The following is an 11,812-nucleotide window of genomic DNA, read 5'->3' on the forward strand; positions in this document are numbered from 1 at the left end:
TCTTTCATATGTGGGAAGATGCTTTGAAAATGATATTTAATTCTCTAATGCTCTGGTCCCTGTAATCCCTCAGCCATAAAATACATGTATTGGAAAGCAAGAATTGGGCAAGTACCCTGCCAACACATTAGAATCTATGGGTTTTGTGGGAAGTAATATAAAGTGGAGACAGAATGACTGGGAATCATACAGAGCAGTGGTTCTCAATCTTCCTACTGCTATGACCCTTTAATACAGTTTTCATGTTGTGGTGACCCCCAGCCATAAAATTATTTTTGTTGTGCTTCATAACTAATTTTGTTACTGTTATGTTATGTTATGTTACTGTTACTGTTATGAATCATAATGCAAATATCTGTGTTTTTCAATGGTCTTAGGTTACCCCTGTGAAAGGGTTGTTCAATCCCCAAAGGGGTAGTGACCCACAGGTTGAGAACCACTGAGACAGACCTACCCAATGTTTACTCTCTGTAAGTACAAATTCACTTAATTTCTGTGTTAGCGCCTGTCTTAGGGTTTCTATTGCAGTAATGAAACACCATGACCAAAAGCAAGTTGGGAAGGAAAGGTTTTATTTGGCTTACACTTCCATATCACTGTTCCTCATCAAAGGAAGTCAGGACAGGAACTCAAACAGGGCAGGAGCCTGAAGGTAGGAGCTGATGCAGAGGCCACGGAGAGGTGCTGCTTATTGGCTTGCTTCCCTTGGCCTGCTCAGATTGCTTTCTTATAGAACCCAGGACCACTTGCCCAGGGAAGGTACCACGCACAATGGGCTGGCCTGCCCCCCAGTGATCACTAATTGAGAAAATGCCTTACGGCTGAACTTTATGGAGACATTCCTTTAAATGAAGCTCCTTTCTCTCTGATGACTAGCTTGTGTCAGGCTGACACAAAACCAGCCAGTCCACCACCTTTCCTTGGGTTGGACAGGGATAGGAAATACTAGATGCTGAGAAAGTGTCGTTACACAACCTCTCCTTCGGGAAACATTTAGGTGAGGGTTGAATGTTATGTTGCACAACGTAGTGCTGTACATTGTCTTATTTAGTCCTGACAGGCACATACAGTACTGGGTCTATACCTTTGTCGTACATAGCTTTAGGCTTTCGCTGCCTGCAGTTTCCTAACTAAGAAGTGGCTGAACCAGACTCAACACAGTGTTCTTACCACTATGATTCTCAGCCTCATAAAAGTGGAAACCTCATCCAGATAGTCTACCAAATGTAATGGCAAGCCATTAATTTCTCAATTATATTCACTGTTTGCCATATCTAATATAAAAGCATGGTAAATTGGATGGCTTTAGAAACAGAAAAACCTCCCCCCCTTTTTTTAAACATGGTCTCCTATAGCCCAGCTTGGCCTAGAAGTCACTATGTAGCTGACACTGAATTCCTGATACCCCTGCCTCCACGCGCTGAATGCTGGGATTAGATGTGCCCACTCACCTGTTTGTGTGTGGTCTGTCCATCTGTCCCCCCTCCCCCCTCCATATGCAGGCATTCTACCAGCTGAGCTGTATTCCTAGCCCCAGAAGATTAAATCCTAAAGTTCTGGAGGCTGGAAATGTAAGATAAGAGTGTTGATAGGTACATTTGCTTTCTTACAACTCTCTTCGCTTACTGCTTACTGAGCCACTGCTGTGCTCAGAGTGTTTATGTCCCAGGATTCACGTGGTGGTATACCAGCCCCAAGGTGACAGCATTAAGGAATAGGCAAGGCGTCCTCATAAAGGAAAACCTCGGAGAGACGGATGCCTCGTCTTGTGTAGCCCATGAGTGCACAGTAAGATGGCGTCACCTATGAGGAAACAGTTCTCAGCAGATCGGCCAGCACCATCGTCTTGGACTTTTCAGAAACGTGAGAGAGAAATGGTGGTTATCTAGAAGCCATGAAGATCTCTGATGGGTTGTTTTAGTTTGCTTTGTTTCCGTCTTTTTAGAGCTCTCACTTTTCTTTCTCTTTTTTTAAGATTTTATTTTTTCATTATGTATACAGCATATATGACAACCGGCCAGAAGAGGGCACCACATCTCATTACAGATGGTTGGGAGCCACCATGTGGTTGCTGGGAATTGAACTCAGGACCTCTGGAAGAGCAGTCAGTGCTCTTAACCTCTGAGCCATCTCTCCAGCCCGAGCTCTCACTTTTCAACCCTGCTGTCCTTGAACTCACAGCACCTCTTCCTGTCTCAGCGCCTGAAGCACAGGGTTATAGGCTGAGACACTGAGTCCAGTTCACACTGTTCTGCTCCAGCAGCCTGAAGAAACGAAGGTGGCTGCCTGTTGTTTGTGTTTGATTATTTATTTCTTTTTGATTTTTTTGAAAGGTTCCCTTTGTAGCCTAGATGGCCTATAACTTAGACTCTTCCTGCCCCTTCCCTCCAGGAGTTTTGATTCTAGGGCAGACCCACCACTTTCCAGCCTGACAACTGCTTCCTTGTGGTATCCTCCGGTGGCTGTCTGCCCTGTGTCTGCATAATTCCAGTGTTTGGGGTGACCTCATTTAAACCTCTTTAAAGTTTAGTCTAAAGTAGTTAGGGCTTCAGCACAGATTGAGGCAGGGCACAATTCAGCCTGTAATGATGCAAATGTGTCACAAAACATGTGACACCCTGTAGGAAAGAGGAACTAAGGGTGTTTACTACATACAAGACACACTTCAGACACTCCAGGCCTATTTCATCTATAAGGAGTAGATAGTATTCTCTACACTACTCTCTATTCTGTTTTTAACATGTTAATTCTTCAGCTGGAGAGTTGGCTCAGCTTTTCAGAGCAGTCCTCTTGCAAAGGACTCAGATTTGACTCCCAGCACCTACATAGTGGTTTACAACCATCCATAATGTAACTCCAGTTCCAGGAGATCTGACCCCCTCTTCTGAACTCTGCAGGTACCAGGCATGTAGGCAGTACACCCAATACACATAAAATAAAATGAATACATTTTTAAAAACTGATTTCCTTAGCCAGGTGTGGTGGTGCGCACCCCTTCAGGCATGGCACTCAGGAGGCACAGGCAGTGAATCTCTGCAAACCCAAAGTCAGCTTGCTCGGCATACATAGCCAATACCAGACCAACCAGTGCTACATAGTGAGACCCTGTCTCGAACACAAAAGGTAATTATTTTTAAAATGTTTACTTCTTTGATAGTTTCGTTCATGTACGTATACGTTTTAATCACTTTCACCCCTCCATTACCCTCTCATTCCCGCTGCTCTGAAATCTTTCTTCTTTCCAAATCTCCCTCCTGCTTTGATGTCTTTTGTGTCCGAGAGACCCACTGAATTGAATTAGAATTGTCCACGAGCATGGGTGGGAAGTTATTTACTGGAGTACATGCAGCTTATCAGGAGTTACACCACTAAAAAAAGTGACCAGCCCCAACCCCAGCCCCCAGACCCAGACCCAGACCCCAGACCCAGCCCCCAGACCCAGCCCCAGACCCAGACCCAGACCCCAGCCCAGCCCCAGACCCAGACCCCAGACCCAGCCCCAGACCCCAGACCCCAGCCCCCAGACCCAGACCCAGACCCAGACCCCAGACCCAGCCCCTAGACCCAGACCAGCCCCCAGCCCCCAGCCCCAGCCCCAGACCCCAGACCCCAGACCCCAGCCTCCAGCCCCAAACCTCAGACCCCAGCCCCCAGCCCCAGACCCCAGACCCCAGACCCCAGCCTCCAGCCCCAAACCTCAGACCCCAGACCCCAGCCCCAGACCCCAGACCCCAGACCCAGACCCCAGCAGCCATAAGCTGCCAATAGTCCCTCAGGGAGGCATGGGGCCTGAGGAGCCTCTCTCCTATCTGTGATAAAATGTTGACTAGCCCAACCTTGGGCATGTTTTTAAATTTTATTTACTCTTTAATGATGTCATTCATGTATGTAATGAATTATAATTGTTGTAGATACTATTCTTATCCTCATTTATTTTGAGATAGGCCTTGCTGGGTGGAGAACAGTAAAGGTATTTTAGAGAGAAGTCAGTAGCAGCTAAGGCGGGAAACAGAAATGAAGGAAACGTGGAAATGATGAGGAGATACCACTTCTGGGAAAGAACAAATTTGAGGAATTAACAGGATGCACTTCTGAAGGCTTAGCATTATTATTGATAGTTTAATTGCTCAGTGAAATTATCCCAGTTCTGTATTAATGGTTCAGTAGTAGGATACTTGCTTTTTCTCTTTCCCTCTTTAGAAGTTTTTATTTTATGAGCGTTGGTGTTTTGCCTGCAGGTATGTCCTTGTGAGAGTGTCAGGTCCCCTGAAACTGAGGTTACAGGCAGCTGTGAGCTGCCATGTGGGTGCTGGGAATTGAACCCGGGTCCTCTGGAAGAGCAGCCAGTGCTCTTAACCACTGCGCCATCCCTCCAGCCCCATGCTTGCTTTTCTCTGTGGTCTACTGCCACTCTCTGCCCTCCGTTCAGAGCTGTGGTGTGCCTGATTGAACTAGGAGGTCCAGAACTTGTAGCCCTTCCTGCAGGACTGGCCCAGGCTTTGGAACAAGCTGAAAGGGTTCTAGGCGGCCGACTTCTGCCCTGTGAAGGAATACAGCCTGGAAAATGGCTTAAACTTTTTAGAAGGAAGTAGGCACGCTCTGTCTGCAGTGTGTGCACTATAAGACAAACTTTATAATTCTGCGACAGTACATCCCCCATCTTCCTCTGTTGGCTGATGGTCGCGAAAGAAAAGTTGTGGACTGTCACACAACCTTACTGAATTCTGTCTCTCTTATTTGATTTCAGGAAAATATCTAAATCTTTATGAGCCTGGTTTTAACCTGCGAAGCAACTCAGTAACCATGCGTGTGCCTTTAACTTCTTCCCTGTGTACATCTTTTTCTCCTCCGACTTTAAAAGAACATTTTTGGGGTTTGTTTTGTTTGTTTGTTTGTTTTTTCTTTTCCGATCATAAATGCTCTCTATCCTCAAGGAACTGAAAACGTCTTTCTGGTGTATAATGCATCCTGAAGACAATACAAACGGGTGGGGTTGGCTGGTCCCTGTGCCCTCCCCCTGGTTAGCATTTTGCATCCTAAAAATAACAACCGTACGAGAACAGAACGAGCCTTGTGAAGCTTACGCTCCACTCTGGACAGTTCTTGCTCCCTTCATTCTCAGCACCTGTGCTCCTGGCGGAGCAGAGGGGACATTAGAGCAGCTGCAGCAGCCTGTGCGCTCTGCACCAGCTGAATACACTGCCCAGGCCTGTTCCCGCTGTCCTGTTCTCCGTTCAGGACGGCTCACGGCCTCTTCTGCCCCCTCCTCCACGGGGTTCCTGCTCAGTGCCTGCAGGGACCTCAGACTTTGCCCCATGGTGGTGCCTTCCTTGCTTTTACCATTCTTTCTGATGGAAATATATATGTATACATACACACACACACACACACACACATATATATATAGAGAGAGAGACTATTAGTGACACATTTGATCTTTTTTTTTAAAGGGTGAGGGCAGAGAAAAAAGGACCTATCCTAGAATAGTAGGTGCCTGCTGCTGCTGCTTGCCCAGGTTCTACCTGTGTTTGGTGGTATTCTCTGCCTTGTGAATATAATCTCAAGCTATGAGTGTACATTTCCATATACAGGCCAGATGATTATAGCTCTGAGGGGACGGCCTCCATAGAATTACCTTGAAAGAAATGATGGAGCCATCCTCTGCACAACACAATCCCAGAGGCTTCCTCTAACCTCACATAGTGTCAGGGGACGAGCCACTCCCAACACAACTGTGGGAACCAGCGTTATGGATTTATTTAAAAAATGTAGTGGAGCCAACACGTGGAGCTAGGGTAGGTTATGAAAGACACTGAAGGATAAAATTCCTTTTCAGAGTATGTTAGTGAAATTCGCATCCCCTGACTTTAGGGAGGAACCAGCTCACATGGACTATTTCTTTAGTGTTGTTTGATTTTGCACCCTAAGAAAATGAGGTTGTACTTTTCTTTAAGAAACACTCTTATAGATAAAGATGCTTGCTGCCTAAGCCTGGTGGCCTGAGTGCAGTTGTTGGAGCCCATGTAAAAGATGGAAGGAGAGAGCTGGCTTTGAAAAGTTGTCCATTAAACTACACACACACACACACACACACACACACACACACACACACACACACTCATTCTCTCATAATAATAATGTTTTTAAAATAAAAGGCTATTATATTTTTTTAAAGCATACATGTTTTTAGACTTTAGGTAACATCCAAATACTAATTTAAAACCAAGTACTATTCAATATATTTGATTTCTAACACTTTATATGCACCAAGCATATAAAGCAAGTTAAAAATATGTAAGTTTTGTGTGTGTGTGTGTTGGTAACAGAGTATTCTGCCTTACAAAGCAATATAAATCATCTCTTACCATTGTTCTCTAAAAAACAATTTGGTATTTGCAAGTCTAGATTACACCTGCCAAACTGCCAATAATATTTTTTGTTTTCATTGGCTGTATTCTCCCTTTGCTTCCTCTGTGTCTTTAGACAAATGGAACCAGTATTTCAGCAGCAGTTCCACAGGAAATAAAAAAAAAGAAAGGAAGACTTTATTCATTTCTCGAGGGTGTGTGAAAAGATAGATGTTAGCATCCGTAGTATATAAAACAAAGTATATCTAATAAGGCAATGCAGAAGTTTGGTGTGCCTAACTGCCCATTTTCTCAAATACGTACTAAGTTTCACTCCCTAGCAGTAAACATATTAATATATCATGGGGGAATTCATTAAATTGCTTTCTTAAATATCACAGCATATAATATATCTTTCCATAGGATGTAGAAGTAAAGTGCTTGGAATGCTAATTAAGTAGAACTGATAGCACATGTTTCATGAGGAATAAATAAGAAAACAGAACAATTGTACCTCAATTGGTCTGGGCCAACTGTGAAGATAGATGTATTAGTTAGGGTTCTCTAGAGGGACAGAACTGATAGGATGAATATATATAGTAGTTGCTCAGTCTTTGAGGCCGGATGACTTAGTGGTAGATCTTTCCCACGGTGGCTTCCACACCTGAGAGGCTAGCAACCCAGGAGGTGCCTCAACGTTCCCAATCTGGAGCTGAAAACCTGGATGGTTCCTGGAGAGTCAGTCGGTGGTTCTCAGTCAACGATGGAAGCCTAGAAACTGGTTCTGATACCAGCAAAGGAATTAGCAGCAACAAAGGGTAAATGACCATGGCAGCAAGAGGGGGAAGGTCAAGTATTGGTGAAATTATTAAGGCCACTCCATGTAGTTAAAAGGAAGATTTATTTAGTGGGTAACTTGCAAATGAAGGGATAGGTAGGTCGCAGGGTCTGGGGAAGGTGTATCGTAATCCAGGGATGTTCTCTGGAGCTCTGCTCGGTCAACCTCCACCGTCAAGGGTCCAGGAACAGAGAGAGCGCTTGCCCATCCAGATCTCGGGTCTCCAGGCGCCTCCCTTGGCCCTGCCTTGTAGGCATGACAGTTGCCAGAGTCTCAATGGGGTTTGGAACTTCCAGATCCAAGCTGGAATGGCTGCCCACTACAGTCAAGTGAGCAAAAATGGAGGAATAATCTTGGTTCTACCATGCCCTTCTTCATCTTTGCTGCTACTGGAAGGTGCCGCTCACACTTGGTTTTCCCACATCAGTTAAAATGAGGTTCCTACTTCAATGATTCTCATTTGTGGCAAGGTGACGTTAAAATGAACAATCACAATAGAGAATGACAGAAGCCCTATAATCCAAATTGTATTAAAACCATAAGTCCCCTTTGTAATATCCCAAGGAAGCTGACATTCTAGCTGTATAGAGATGCTCATTATTTACCAACACAGTTCAAAAATAAACTATATATTCTTTGATTCTTATTTTTCCCCTCCACACTCCACAGAATAATTTTTCCAATAATCTTTCACATATTTGAAAACAGTCACTGTAGACAGAAGTTTCTGTCTGCCCAGTCCCACAGCCATTCAGCCCCAAATATACACACAGAGGCTTATATTAATTATAAACTGTTTGGCCTATTTTTCAGGCTTATTACTAACTAGCTCTTACGCTTAAATTAACCCATAATTCTTGTCTATGTTTAGCCACATGGCTTGGTACCTTTTCTCAGACCTGCATTCTCATCTTATTTTCTCTGTGGCTGGCTGGCAACTCTGAATCCACCTTTCCTCTTCCCAGAATTCTCCTAGTTTGGTCACCCCGCCTATACTTCCTGCCTGGCTACTGCCCAATCAGCATTTTATTAAACCAGTAAGAGTGGCAAATATTTACAGTGTACAAGAGCATCATTCCACAGCAAGTCACCTTAGAACTGTCCTAGTGAGGCATCACTAACAGATGTTCCTAAGCCAGAATCAGGATTTTATCCATTCATGCTATTCAACAACTGAACTGTTTTCATCCCTAGAGTAGATTGGAGAGGGTGTTTTTCAGATGTCAGGCTTTGATGGGTTAAAATAGCAGGAAAGGAGGAAGTCCTAGATGTGGGGCCCAGGCAAGTCTTAAGACTTAATTTAAACGTGGTTGTAGCAAAGGTAAGGGCTGTGACATTTCACCTGCTCCAATAAACCAAGACAAAAGTTTTGATTCCTGTCATTAACATTCAGCTGAGCCTGTGATTTTGAGTTTGAGCCTCGAGTTACATCCTCCTGCCAATTTTACCATTGGCCAGTTCCATGTCCTTGGGCAATTCTCCCACTGACTCAGAGTTTCCTGTACAAAGACACATGCTGTTTTTCTACCCATAAGCATACATTCCTTTTCCCTGGTCTCCCTTCTTTGACTCATCCAGATTAGCTTTGTTACTTGTCTCTGAAGTAGGAGGTGTTTTTTGTTTTGTTTTGTTTTTTCTGAGACAAGGTTTCTCTGTGTAACTTTGCGCCTTTCCTGGAACTCACTTTGTAGACCAGGCTAGCCTCGAACTCACAGAGATCCGCCTGCCTCTGCCTCCCTAGTGCTGGGATTAAAGGTGTGCGCCACCACCGCCCGGCTTTGAAGTAGGAGTTCTTGAAGGCTGAGACACAGTTTTGGTCTGTAGCTTGGTAAGCATACTTCCAGGAAGCAATATTTAAAAAGTGAAAAGAAGAGGTAAGAAATTAGAATGAGGAGATACACTAAATTATCTACATAGCCTCACAGCTGAAACTCTATAATCCTCTATCCTTAAATGCTTAGATTCCTAAGCAACCTCAGAGTTTTAGAAATTCTGTACGAAGAGAATAAATTTTAAAGTTTACATCAGAACAAGAAAACTGTAAATATGTATTCATATATGTTATAAAATTTTAGGACTGAAGTTTAGAATTCATTTAATGAGCCAAGTTTTATTTGATAAATGAGGAAACAGACAAACTGAGATTATCTGCCCAAACTCTTTCACATAGATCAGCTTTCAAGCCTAGAACCCTCTGGATCCTCAGCCTGAATCTTGTCTTTTGAAAAAAAAAAAAAGTATCTACAAATAAAAGTGAGGTGCATTGTCCTCTTATAGCAACTTACAGCTTTCTGGCCATAAATCATACCTTAAGAACCAAACATCTCCCAGACAAACCAATGAAAATGTATCCTATCTTTCTTCCAGAATTGTGAGAGGGTGCTCTAATACTCTGTATAATACCTTCAAAGTGTTTGCTAGGTAGAATTGCAGTCATATGACTTACTATTCCCAGGCTGGGAGTCCAGGCTCCGTGTTCTGGTGGTAAGCTATTGGTAGTGCTACTCTAAGACCAACTTCTTGGCAAGTATCCTTGAGCTACAGCTGTAAGATGACCCAGTACAGGGCCAGGGCCTGGGCCCAGGGCCAACGCCAAGAAAACCTGAGCCAAACACATTGGAACTAATTCCCAGGGTACTAAAATTGGTCTCAATTAAAATTTTAGATGAGAAGATTTTCTTGTTTAGCACAAGAACTACTTCAATTTATAAGGTCATAGAAAAAGCATTTTGATATTTATGTTGAGAATACTTTTTAGGGACCAAAATACATAGAAAAACCATTAGATTATTTAAGAAGCTATGAAACTATTTTTTGAAAGCAACAATTTTCATAAGATATGCTAACTGAATATTTTTCTCTCTTTGAACATGGCATATTAAATTGCAAACCTCCTTCAAATGTAAGGTGGCTTTCCTGGCTAGTTATATCAACTTCATAGAAGCTACAGTCATCTGAGAGGAGTGAACTTCAGTTGGGAAAACACCTCCAGAAGATCTAGCTATTGGCAGGCAAGCCTGTGGGACATTTTCTTAATTAGCAACTGATAGGGGCGGGCTAGTCAGCTGTAGATGGAGACACCTCAGGCTGGTGGTCCTGTGTCCTGTAAGAAAACAGGCTGAGCAAATCATGAGGAGCAAGCCAGTGGGCAGCATTCCTCCATGGCCTCTTCATCAGCTCCTGCCTCCAGGATCCTGCCCTGTTTGATTCCTGCTCTAACAACCCTCAGTGGTGAACTGTGATATGAAAGTGTAAGCAAAATAGCTCCTTTCCTCCCAAAGTTGCTTTGGTCATGGTGTTTCATCGAAGCTATAGAAGCCCTAGCTAAGACAGAGGCATTGAAGTAGAAGCGGTGGAAGTGGTGACCAAGGTGGTAGTGGTGACTGAACCAAACTTTGGACTCCTACGTATTTGCATTTGTAGCCAGCTCCACTAGTTACTAGCTACTGACTTTGGACAGTGTGCTAAAACGTGGAAGTTATATTGTTTATTCACGTAATCCTTATCCTGTCTGCTGTGGAATCATCTGGATGCTTCCGAAAGGTATGTCTACCAGACCCCTTCCCATACTAATTAACTCAGACTCTCTGGAGGTGGGAACCATGCATGAGTCATTTTTTAACACTGTCTTAGCTATTCTATTGTTAAAGACTCTTCTAGTTTGCTTTGGCTACTGCGATAAGACACTAACCAAAACCAACTTGGGAGGAAAGGGTTTATTTCGTTCCTTACAATTCCCAGGACACAGTCCATCACTGGGGGAAGTCAGGGCAGGAATTAAATGCAAGAACCTGGAAGCTGAACTGAAACAGAGACAGATCATGGAGGAGCGTTGGTTCCTGGCTCAATTTCCATGACTTGCTCGGCTCGCTTTCTTATATAAACCAAGACAACCTGCTTAGGGTTGGCACAATGAGCTGGGTCCTCCTACATCCATCATTAATCAAGAAAACGCTCCACAGACTTGCCTACAAGCCAATTTGATTATGGCAGCTCCTCAGATGAGGTTGGTTCTTCACAAATTGTGGTGATACTGCACAGAAAGACTAACGCTTAGTGTCATTTACTCAAGAGTGGGCCTGATTTATTCACTAGAGTTTTGATCTCCTGTTCTAATCTAAGAGAGTCTAATTTAAGAAGCAGTAGTCCTGAACAAAGGGCATATTCTAAAAATCACAGCAGATATGGTAACAGAAAAGAATGAGGAACTTTGGTCCTAGTCAGTTTTTTAGAGGAGTCTCACAGGGGAGAAAACCGGTTTTCAGGCCTTATTGACTCCGAACAGTGCACAAAGCGACAGTCAGATCCTATCGCTCTATACTCATATGTTGTTCCCAGCATATCTGTGGAAGGGGCTGTTGCTTTCAGAGCCTCCTTGCTTTCAGCACATGCCTTAGACCTGTGGTTGTTTGAATGAAAATGGCCCCCATAGGCACATATACTTAAATGCCTGGTCCCCAGTTGGTAGAACTGTTGGGGAAGGCTCCGCCATGGTCTCTGTTCAGCTTCCAGATTCTTGCAAACAAGCCCCCCCACTAAATGCTTTCTTTTATAAGAGTAGTCTTGGTCATGGTGTCTCTTCACAGCAATAGAATGGTGACTAAGGCAGATCTGGTCACCAGATCTT

The sequence above is a fragment of the Peromyscus leucopus genome, chromosome 8a, assembly GCF_004664715.2.
Source record: "Peromyscus leucopus breed LL Stock chromosome 8a, UCI_PerLeu_2.1, whole genome shotgun sequence".
Lineage (NCBI taxonomy): Eukaryota > Metazoa > Chordata > Mammalia > Rodentia > Cricetidae > Peromyscus > Peromyscus leucopus.